The sequence below is a fragment of the Tauraco erythrolophus genome, chromosome 19 (genome assembly GCF_009769465.1).
Source record: "Tauraco erythrolophus isolate bTauEry1 chromosome 19, bTauEry1.pri, whole genome shotgun sequence".
NCBI lineage: Eukaryota > Metazoa > Chordata > Aves > Musophagiformes > Musophagidae > Tauraco > Tauraco erythrolophus.
The window spans coordinates 3,931,299-3,942,110 of record NC_141483.1 but is presented as its reverse complement, the minus strand read 5'-3'; positions in this window follow the sequence as shown (position 1 = coordinate 3,942,110).

The window sequence follows — 10,812 nt, the reverse complement described above, 5'->3', positions numbered from 1 at the left end:
GAGAGTCTACACGGGCTCTGTCTGGAGACATGAAAAGGGGTCACTCCAACTCTTTCAGAGAGGGCTTCACACCTCGCTGGTCTCCTGCTTCTGCCCTGGGACAGCTTGGGCACAAGTGACATCTGGGTTGGTTATGTCCAGGTTGGGGAGCACCTGAGCATGGCACCGCACACCAAGGAGCCCAACAGACCGACACGTCCCACTGCATCTGAAGGGGCTACAAGGGACACACATCCACCAGTCGCCATGGGAGCGGTGACCTTCTGACTCTTGGATACCTGGGGGAGCAGAGCCGTCTGTCTGGAGGCTCCCTTCCCAGCACTCACGTTTCTGCTGTTGCTCGAGGCCAAGGGCTGGTCCCTCCTCATTCCCTGTGAGCTGAGACCCTGGTGGGGCTCAGCTGTCCCTCACAGCCCACCTCCCACGGTGATCCCCACCCAACGCAGCGCACAGGAGCCGCTGCTGCTGTGCTGAGCAGCCCTGGCCTCAAAAAGATTGGCCTAGAAAGGCAAAAAAAGAAAGAAGAAAAACCCAAAACATCCAGAGACTGGGATTGATGAAGATGCCAGAGGGAAGGAGCAAGTGGCGGAGGGAAGAGGAGGAAAAGCCGCTGTACCTGACAGGGGTGTTACATGCAAGAGAGACAGGCTGACAAATTAAAACAGACCACGGGAACCCCTGATATTTTTTAAAGCCCTTTCTTCCTCTCAGCTTTCTTCTTCTTCTTTGTAAGTTGAAAATTCATCTTCAAAAGGAGCCGCAATGCCCCCAGAGGGAAAAACACCCCAGCACAAGGCAGACTTCCCTTTAGGCAATGTGAATCCGTACTACCCAAGTAAAAAGGCTTTCATCTCAAAATCATTCATTTCCAGAGCACTTGACCCAAAAGGAAGTCTCCTTTATTTCTATAAAAGTCACTTTCTCTACCGAAGTACTGCCGCCTCAGAAGGGAGGTGTTAGGCAGCTTTCTGCGTTCACCGGTGCCAGCTCAGAACCCTTCTCCTGCAGCACTGAGCAGTGCCCGCCCTGTGCTTCTCAGTAGCCCCAGGGAGGGCACCGATGGGGTAGAAGCATAGAACAGTTTGGGTTGGAAGGGACCTTCAAGACCATCCAGTTCCAACCCCCTTGCCATGGGCAGGGACACCCTCCACTACACCAGGTTGCCCAAAGCCTCATCCAGCCTGGCCTTGAACACTTCCAGGGATGGGGTAGCCACAACTCCCCTGGGCAACCTGGTTCAGTGCCTCACCACCCTCCTTGTAAAAAATTTCTTACTTATCTCTATTCTAAATCTCCCCTCTTTCAGTTTAAAGCCATTGCCCCTTGTCCTGTCACTACACACCCTTGTCCAAAGCCCCTCTCCAGCTTTCCTGTAGCCCCTTTAGGTACTGGAAGGCTGCTGGAAGTTCTCCGAGGAGCCTTCTCTTCTCCAGGCTGAACAGCCCCAACTCTCTCAGCCTGTCTTCATAGCGGAGGTGCTCCAGCCCTCAGATCATCTTGATGGCCTCCTCTGGACCCACTTGGGGAAAAAGAAATAGGAGGCCCCAAATTCTACTGAGCGTAGGATGGAGCACATCTCTGCCAGCATGCCAGGGTGCCCGGCAGCAAGGCTCGCCTTTCTCAGTCTGCCTCTAAGTTCAATCAGCAGAAGCAAATGGGATAGCTTGGCCCCAAGGAAAACCTCATACCCCCTCCACTTCAGAAAGTCCTCAGGGACTCCTGGGGACACTTGGACTCACCAGGATGCTGGAAACAGCAAGCTGGAAGGCAGCAGGACTTCTCTGGAGGGAGCTGACAGATGCCCTGGCTGAGCCCTCTGCTCCTCCTGTCTTGCATCATCCCTGATTCAAGGACAGTGGCCAACATGAAGGCGTCCTCCTGCTTCAGAGGGGCACGGTCCTCATCTACAGAGACAGAGACAAGAAAAGAAGTTTTTCTTTCCTGCCATTGAAAAGGAGTCAAGTGAGACTAAACCACAAGTGCTAAAGGTTGTGGTGGGGTTGAAGTGTCAGTGTTTAACCCAAGAATAGCCCACCTGAGACGTGCCTCTTCCTCCTCCTTTACTTCAGGCCCACCTCCCTGCCCTCCCAGCTGCTGTCTCTGAGCAGCATCACCGCAGTGCTGAGCAGAAGCCCTCCTCAAAAATGTGGAAAAAAAAGCAAAAAAGCAAAAAAATATATTCCAGCCTTTGAGCCATGCTTTTAATATCTCATCTTTCTTTTTCTGCCAGAAGAAAGTAGATTCCTTATGCCAGCTGGGCTGGAATCTCCCCACCACGTCCCTCTGGCTCTCATGGCCCTGGCCGCCAGCCCCTCTGGGCAGATGGGAAGCACAAGGCTCACGTGCCCCCCATGCAACCCCTTCTACTCCTGCGTCCCTCGGCAGTGGGGCGGCCACCAAGTTGGCAGCACAGGGGGCAGTGGCACTGCGGGGCTGGGCAGGCTGCCGAGGAACAGCAAAATTCAAGGCAGATCCCGGGATTGCACAGGAGACCCATGCTGAGCTCCACGGGGCCACTCGGACACCTCGATGGACATGTTTTTGTGGAAGAACTTGTCTGGGAGAGGTGACAGATCAGCAGCCACCGGGTCACACTGAGTGACATCTGTCAGTCACCGCCATCACATCCTGTCTCAAAGGCAGCTGCCATCCCACCCCTACCCAAACTATCCGTCAAGCGTCATCTGTGTCAAGCCAGTTTTTGCTGTAAATTTAATGTCTGTAAAGTATTTTGGCTTTAAATTATTCCGCAGCCTCCCTCAGCGCAGCGGCGCTTCCCCGTCTAGACAGAACAATCTTGTTGTCAGCGGAACAGATTCGCCCCGACATCCCCGCGGCTGCTGTTTTGTAGGAAGGAGAGAGCTAAAAACCTCCTTCCCTTAGAGTGCCGAAACGCGGTCCTGTCCATCCAACTTCAACCACACACCTCGATACGGAATGCTGCAGTCTTTGGTCTCATCTCTCTTTCTTCGGAAGCATCGGTGGAGAAACAGGGAAGGGCTCAGCATCTGTGGGATCCGACATCTCCCTGTGCTCCTTCCCTGCCCTCCTGGAAGGGAGGGATGCCCTCCTCCTCTGCTCTGGCTTTTGAACCCACCGGCTTTGGCTCTCTCCTCCAGGCTGCAGACCAAGGATCGGAGTTTGGGGACCTCATGGGACCCCTCCGTAACACTGAGGTCCCTGCTCCCAAGCACAGACCTGCCGGATGCTCTGCGGCTGCGGGACAAGCCTCGGATGACTGGCAGAAGGATGAAGGAGAGACATCGGCAGCCTGAAAGAGACGTTAAACCAAGTCCAGAACACATTTTGCATCATCAGCTTTGCCCCCGGGTCTCTACAAACACTTCCTTTGTAATCAGAAAAGCACTCCTCCCCCGTGAGAAAATCCCGCGCCAAGGCGAAGGCAAACCGGAGCCAGCGCTGGGCAGCGCCTCGCGTCCAGTCAGCCCCGCTGCAGCCTGATGTACCTGGAGAGGAAAACCAGCCTGATCAAGCCAAAAATAACAGGATTCCCCTTCCAGCTCCATCCATGACCGCTCCTTGATGTCCCCAGTCAAAAGTAACTAACACCAGTTGGGCATCTTTCATCTCCTCTCCTGGTAACACGGCCGCCGGCATGGCCACCCGGAGGGTCATTGTTGCCTTGTGCGACGCATCCCCAGCCCGGGCATCGCCCCGGGGAAACGCGTGGTCCCCAAAACGAAGCCCATGAGAAGCTGGAGACACGCAGTCACAGCGGATCAGCATTAGCTCCCATCACTGCAAGTTGAAGGTCAAGAGCTCAACATCATCCTGGATGTCCCCATCTCTCTCCGGTAGGAGAGGGGTGTGGACACCAGCCTCCTGCTCTGGCCAGGTCTCCTCCAACAGACCCAGAACAGTTCTCCATCAACAAAGACAATGCTCAAGATAAAGGTTTGATCAAAAGGAGCAATTGCTGGTTCCTCAGACCTAGGGCAAAACCTTCTCAATGAATTAACGAGCCAGCAAAACACTACTATTGAGTAAAGGCGTTGGCACAAGGCGTCAGCAGGTCCTGCATTGGCATGGAGGCACACAGCCACCACGGAGCTGGTGCTTGCACCTCTGAGCATTGCGTCTTGGTTCCGCTCTTCATGACACCTGCGCTGAAAGGACTTGGCTTGGCATGTCTTGGCAGTCATCAAGAGGCTTTCAAGAATGACTGAACTGCCTTTTTAAGAGGCAGGAGATGTGTGCAGCTAATCCCATCTTAAAACTAATGATTTAATTTACCTTAGGAGAAGCAAGTCAGCATAAATTAGTATCTCCCAGTATTATAACAGAAGCATGTTTTATCTGGAGCTCATGTTGATTAAATCATCAGGTGCCACAATCTTTCCTTCCTACCTCAATAAGATGGGGAAAGAAAAAGAAAAACCCTAAAAATATAGGTTTAGCCTTTTAAGCCACAGGAAGGAACAGCACATTCATCCCCAAGTGCTCTCCTTGCTCCCTGAAGCGCACACACAAGACCCCAACCCAGCAAGGTGCGGTACTGGGAGGTGAAACGAAGGCACGTGTTCAGAACCAACGAGACACCAGGAGATGGAGGCTGGAGGGGCTTTGAGGCAGTACAGGAAGAGGCAACCCACTGACGGGGTTTCACTCTGCAAACATAACTGAAGAAATCAGATCTGACTTCTGAAGGCTACAAATCTGCTTTCAGGATCTAAGACACCAAGGCCACCAGTCGCGCAGGCTGCAAGCTCGAGTGGCTTAGATCCACCACGCACGGAGACAATGTCTTAGCAGAGGGGGAAAACGCAGAAGCCCTTGTAAAACCTCTTCCTCCCACCCCCCTAATGTCATTTCTGCTCGTTCCTACCTCTTTTGTTCTAGACTGAAAGGAAAGGACTAAACCGCCCACCTTGATGAATCAACAAGACCTACCTTGACTTTTTCCCACGGAGTTATCACCTGCTGCGGGTGGTTTTTCCAGACAAAGCCTGTTGCTGGGGGACTCGCCTGCAAACCCTCTCCTGCAGCTTTCCACCGGGCACTTCACGTTGAATGGCTTTGTCTGCTGGCGGTTTGGATTGCTGGAGAGCTCTGGAGCCCTTGGGCAGGGCACTTGAGAGGCACACCACCTTTTCTTCAAAGCCAATTCAAAGCCGCGGCAGCGGGTTCGAAAGCTTCCCGGCAGAACGACAAAGGATCTTGTTAAGCTTGGGGAAGAAGAGAAGGGGTCCAAGGCCAAATAAAAAAAAAAAAATTAAATTAAAAAACCCTACAACAACAGAAAGCTCCCTCTGAAAAAGGAAACTCTAAATGTAAACTGTGTTTGTGCGGACCCCCGGCCCCAGCAGCAGCTCTCCGACAAGCAGTGAGCATTCCCAAGGCCAGACCCCAACGCGAGCGACGCCGACTCGCCCTCCCGGCCCGTCGTGACGCAGCTCGGCGTTAGCGCTTCTGAACCGAGCGGGTTTGCAAGGGAAGGGCGAGGAACGGACCTTTTCAGGTCGTTTTATTTGCTTCTTGGAAAGTGGGGGCAGGCAGCTTCTGCCCGCAGCGCCGAGCGCGGGCTGCGGTGACCGCGGTCCCCTCCGTGTCCACAGGGATGGAATAATTACTGCAGTGCTGTGAAAGCTTGGAAGCCTTCAGAAGAGAGACAACGTTCTCTGGAAAACTATTTTAATATCAAAACGAAGTTACCGAGAGGGGCTGCGTGCCCAGTGTCTCATCACGCAGAAAACGCTCTTCATTCAAACACCCCGGTCCTGCAGGAAAACAAACGTACACGGGGTGTGAAGGAACCAGGGTTTGGGGTTCTGCCTGGAGGCATTTTCTCAGCAAGAGTTTTTCTCGGAGAGGAGAGCGAGCGTGTGCTGAGCCGCAGCCTCGCAGATCTGGAAGCTGCAAGAAGCCTCCTGACATATTTTTTTGCCTTTTTCATTTCTGTAGTCCTGCAAACCTGCGCCACGATTCGCGAAGCAGAGGACGGGCACGTTTCTCTCCTTGAACAACTTTCAAATTAAAGCTCAGAGCCAAGCCCCTTCCTCACCTAGAAGCAAAGCACAGACTTCCCTAAAACGATTCAGGTAGACAAATGTAATTTCCAAACAATTCTTCACATCCTTCCGGCGTCCTTTTACAGCAGAAATAACCTATTCTGACCCTCTCCTCCTGCTTTTCCAGGTGTGAACAGCATCTCCCTTCTGGGCTTTGTACCTCTTCACTTCAATTAACAGGGTCCCCAAAAGGTTGAGGGCTTCATTACTTCTAAATGAAACATCTTCCAACACGCTAATGCCACTTGTCTTCTGCAGGACCCTCCTGCCAGACAAGCCTGACGTTTTGACAGCACCTTCACACTCGTTTTCCCCAAGCAAAGGCACCGTTAGGCAAAGTTTAATTTTTAGGATGGCTAGAAAAAAATCTCTCCCTCTAAGTAACCATGAGACAAACATCTGTACACTGCATGGAATCGCACGTCAAGCCGCTCAACAAACCTGGCTTATCTGCGGGGAGCGAGCCTGCAAACCCTCGGTACAGAAGCCTTTTCTCCCCCAGCTTAAAATTGTACGCTGAGTCCTCCGAGTCGCATGGAAGGGAGAGGTTTCCACTCATTGACCATCCCCGTCCTCCCAGCACCACGTCTGCTTGTGCTTCACCACCTCTGCCAGGTCTCCTCCTCTCGCAACAGCAGACAGCCCTCACGGCAGCGCAGGCACGGAGAGGATGCTCGGCTCCTCCATGGCACCGGCCACCGGAGTCATGTCACTCTGCCACTGTGCACTCACAGCAGCTCATTCTGTCTTAAGGAGAAAATTTGGTTGAGGGACTTCTTGCTCCTTCCTTCAACGCTCCCAACAGACCAAACCTACAACCATTTGCATTTTTTTCCCCAAATACATTCCCCCCTCTCCCTAAGCTGGGGGCAGATCAGCCTTCACAGCAGATCAAAGCCCACAGACCTCAGCCAGCTTTTCTTCTTTCCTCTTGCAAGCCTTTAGCTCCCTGAAGCCCTGGAAAGCCAAAGGTGGAAGGCAGAAAGCCCGTGGTCCTCAGCAAGACAGACTTTATTATATTCAACCAGTGAGTTTCACCTTGGAAGGAGAGACCCTCTTGTCTAGGGGCTCAGCTCCTCTCTGAGCTGCCTCACACAAACCCCTCCTCTTCTGCCAGCATCTTTACAGGCACCATCATTCCATCCTCAACATCCTGCACAGGAAAATGATTAATTACTCCCAGCAAGTTGCCATCTGTCAGCTGATCACTGACAGATCTAATTAACAGACCATCCCCATGTTCTCCACCTACTGCAAAGGAAAACATGCTGTCTTCCAATGGTTTATGCTAACGCATTTTTACTCAGGATTTGCAACCAGCTTCTCACAGTCAACTACCAAATATAGCCAACTACCAGTAACTCGTTATCCAGAAACGATCTGGTCACCTTCTCTGGACCAAGCCTTCGCCTGTCCAGCTGGATGGAGAAGGGACAAGAGGGTAACACTGAAGAAGAGGTTCCATGCCAAGAGGTGAAGATGAAGTTCTGACACAGCTGAAACCCTAGAGCAAAACCTTAAGGAAGGTTGAGTTGCCCTACGATCAGGAGTATAAGCCAAGTTAAGGAAGGAGAAGGGCACTTCCAGCTGAACGACGGACACAGCTCAGCGTGGCACGTCATCGCGCTCCTGTGCCTCAGCTTCCCCAGCTCAGTCATCGAGCACGTTCTCATTTACTTCTCTCTGTAGAAACCTTTGAGATTTGTGTATCAAAACCACTGCAGGGGCAATGCCACTGGCAATGCAGGCAGCAGCAGGCACTGGATGCCCTTCACAGCACGGACCGCGTGGAAAAGCAGGATGCTCTTGCACTGACGCTGCCTTCTCCCATCCGTTCTGCTCAGCAGCAGAGATTGCCACAGCAACAGGAGACAGAGGAGACAAATATTCCTCTGGAACATATTCGGTTGCTTTTTAGTGGATCGACATGAGAGAGTTCGTTTATAAACACGTCAAGAGCATGTCGGTGTGAAATTGGAAATGAGAGCGGATGGCAGCACAGTGAGCAAAAGACACGAGGTGAGGAGGTTGAACAGGCAGGTCCACCTGAGCAAGGTGCAGAGCCAGAGACCCGCGGGACCGTGCAGCATCTCGGCGCTAATCGACTCCATCGACCGAGCAATGGAAACCCTTTTCACTAATGGAAACTGCTTCGTGGTTACTCGCCTCCACGCCGTCACGGGGCATGGTGAGCCTCTGCCTCCAAAACGCCCACTGCCATGCGCAGCCGAGCTGCAGCCTTCTGCTCTCCCCTTGGGAAGGGAAATGCCACCACGCTGGTGCCCACCACACCAGTGCCCACCGTGGGCTGCTCCTCTCCCAGCCCCGCCACCGCTCCGTGAGCCGAGCCACAGAACGAGACAGCAAACAGGGACAGTAAGGTCATGCAGGAGACTGGGGCCTTCCCCAAAACCATTTAAGAGGCTCATTAAACCAGTTAATAGCGCGGAAGCAGCACTGACACCATGCCACAGCGCTTCCAGTTTCCTTCGTAACATCCCCAAAGACTCGAGCGTCGAGCTTGAGCGCTAAGTGACACTCTGAGAGCCCCACCGAGTGCCCTTGCCTGGAGCTGGAGAGGGCAGCTCGTCCTGAAAAACCCCACAGAAGGCAACAACCCCATCCTCGGAAAAAGAGCGAGGCTTTTCCCATGCTCCCATCACGACGGCCGGGTTGGGCACCCGGGGACCACTCACCCCACCGCCCTTCCCAGCACCCCGTCACAGCAGTGCTCCGGGACACGCTTGAGGCACAAACCCGCTCACTGGAGGAGGGCTCGGGGGAAGCGGGGCGAGAGCTGAACAAGTGCTCTCAGATAAAGGGTACCTGCAGGTTTGTGGCTCTGCTGGCAGCCCCTCAGAAGGGCACCTGGAGCGAACACTGCAGAAGGCACACGCGACAGATGGGCTCATGGGAGCAGGAGACCTCCTTGGTCATCAGAGGCACCACATCCCAGTGACAAACCATGATAAACCACTGATCCCCCAGCGACAAGAACGCAGAACCTACCTGGCCACGCATCACATTCTTCTTCATCTGAGACACCGCGCCGATTCAACAAGGTATTTGGCAATAAAAAGATCCAGAAGCAGTGAAAATGCGTGCTATAACAAATTAATCTAATTTTTTCCTCCCACTCTCTGGCTGTCCCTGGTTTGTACTGGTACTTAAAGCCAGAGAAGCAAACTACCTGAGACAGCACTGGGTTTGTTTTTATGAAAACAGAACCTATTACCTTTTCTTTTGCTTTCTTGGCAGCAGAGGAGCAGCTTTGTGTCACAGCCATGGTTTTGTAACATCAGTAATAGAGAGTGAAAAAGGAGAGCATAGTGAGAGATGGAGAGAGACAAGGAAAGAAAATGAGGGGATTACAGTAAATGTCTCTAATATTTTAGCAAAATACTCTGGTTTCTTCAGTTCAAAATTTAAATTAAAAAAAATGTAGCAGCACCTCGGAATTTAAGTGAATTACACCACCATTGAAACAGGGTGTTGTAACGAGGCGCGGGCAGAGAGCACAAGCAGACGAGTGTCTCTTCTGGGCTCGTGCCTCTGCCCGGCTGCACCCGCTAACGAGATGCCCATGACACAGGCAGGGAACGTGCCCACCAGAAGCACCTCACTGCTCTGTCCTTCAGCCCAGGAACACGACAGGTACCACAAAGAGCTGAGGCACAATCGAGATGGAGTACCTGTCAGGTGCGCTGATGGGGAGGGAAAACCACCTCTGGCTCAGAGGTTTTGCAGATTAATGCCTTTAGGTACATCAAATGGCGAACAGGAACGGGCACGCCTTGCAAAGGCACAGCCATTACCAGGCAACCCCATCAATACGGGCCCCCGCGGGCTCTGGCACTCACGTAGCAGAGGGCAGCCACGCGCAGAAGACGCTGCGACAATCCAGCCCAGAACACGCGCTGCTGCATCCGAGTGCAGGGAGCACACCAAGTACTCCAGACAAAATTCTGGACTCAGACTTCTTTGAGCACATCAGCCTCAGAAGAGAGCGGTGCCAAGCCTTGCTGAACGCTCCAGGAACTCCTCACGACACTGCTCTCAGCCGTGCCCTCCAAGAACGGTGCAGGAACCAGCACTCCCGCAGGTGCGCCCACCTTTGCCAACGCACCGCAGCAGCAGTGCAGGTGAGCAGCTTTGCATCCCAGAATACCTGCGAAACACTCGCCTGCACAGCGCCTGGAAAGGACAAGCAAGCACCCGCATCCCTGAGGCGGATGAAACCCTCAGCGAGCACAGCCCTGTCGTGGCAAAGCTGCTCCCTGACCACCAGGCACTGCCCCTTCCTTGGGACAACGTGTTTTGGTCTTCAGGCAGAGACCAGGGGACAGACCATGTCTGTGTTTCAGCCAGACTTCCAAAGCGCTCCTCAGAACAGCTGTCTTAATGAAAGAGGAAACAAATCAAGAGTTTGGAATTCTCTTAGGGAAGAACAAGACCCACAGCCGAGCCAGGGCTGGTAAGTATCCCGCCGGCTGCGCCACGCTGCTGCCCTTCCCTGGCTGCAGAACGTCACGCTTGGTACAAAACGAGACCTCATCAACACTAGTGCCGAAATCCCGCTCCCGAGCCCGCATCCCTGGGCCCCAAGTGACACGTTAAACTCTTCTGCCATGTCTTACGGTCTTCAGGACAGTCTTAAACCGAGGGGTTTAGTAATCTCAATTTCAACGGATGACATTTTTTACTACCACAGAAATCCCTTCCGTCGGAATATTTGCCTCCTGTATTTATACTAATTTTGTGCAACTATTTTACATGATTTAGT